Here is a 1,354-nt window from a genome sequence, read left to right on the forward strand (position 1 = left end):
AATCCAGGGCATTGGTCACATGCAATCTTCTGAATCCATATTGCAAACCGTTTTGGCTAACGAATTCTTGTAGTCATCCTTAATTGGAGTCGCTGCGAGCATCAACTTGACTTTTTGATGAGCTGTACAAACACAAACTGAGTGTGTTCCTGCTGAACCACCTGTGATGAGCCACTTTGGCCAGAGCTCACAAAATTTGGAAAAGCCGACTTCTGGTAAATTTTGTCTGCAATATCCTTGATAGGGTTCTTTCAAGTTACAAAGCAGCAGACGTTACTGCACATGAACGTTTGGGCCAGCTGGTGTCCTTATGGCAACAAAGTCCTTTTTTCCAGGGCAGTTTCGGCTGACTTTGTCACTGTCAGTGACAGTGACAAAGTTCAAGCTGTCTGAAGCAACTGTAGCATCATCTTCATCAGACTCTGATGATGGCAGTGGCTTGGCCTTTTTTGCATTGATGTCAACTCTACAAGTAGGGCAAAGCTTCTGTCCAGGTTTAACATTAACTGTTGCAGGTTATTTCAAAAAGTCGCCAGTTGCAACATCAACAGGACGCAGGCCTTTGTTGAACACATGATTCTTATTTTGAAATGGACTGCAGCGTGATTTCTGCAGATATTGAAGCCTGGTCAGCTGTTCTGCTTTATGATGTAAACATATTTTGGCATCACAATCAAGCTGCAATCCAACTCGTCGGATCAGCAAATTCCGATCCTCCTCAGAGAGGTCAGTAATTGACTTTAGAAGGCGTTTGTCCTTGGTGAACTTAGTTAAATGACACACTTGTTGATTTGTCCAATGGTGGACTGCTCTAGGTCCATATTTCCCATTGTTTGAAGCTGTAACAAGTTGTAGCTTCAGCAATGATTCAACAATGGCTTGAAGGAACCAAGATGCAAGGTAAACATTCACTGGTAATAACTACAAATGATACAATGATTGACAATTTGCATAGAACATGAATGATACCCAAATCAAATTACATCTTATATAGTGTGAACATATAAAATGAGAATACTGGAGAAGATTCCAGAACATTACAGAAAATTCCGGAAGTTTCTAGTGCCTTGTTATAAAAATGTTGTACCTGCGTATAAGTTTCTGGAATCCATGCCCTGTTTCATAAAACAGTCATACCTGCATACCAAATATCCAGAAATTTCTGGAACACGTGCCCTGTTATAAAACAGTCATACCTGCATATCAAATTTCCAGAAGTTTCTGGAACCCATATATGAAACAGTTGTACCTGCACATCAGAGGAACGAAAGTATCATAGTGCAAATAATTTGTACTAACAAATCACATCACAAGTGTCTTGACATTCTCCAGCACAACCGCTGCCAACACGATA

Source organism: Schistocerca piceifrons, chromosome 9, assembly GCF_021461385.2.
Source record: "Schistocerca piceifrons isolate TAMUIC-IGC-003096 chromosome 9, iqSchPice1.1, whole genome shotgun sequence".
NCBI classification, from domain to species: Eukaryota; Metazoa; Arthropoda; class Insecta; order Orthoptera; family Acrididae; genus Schistocerca; species Schistocerca piceifrons.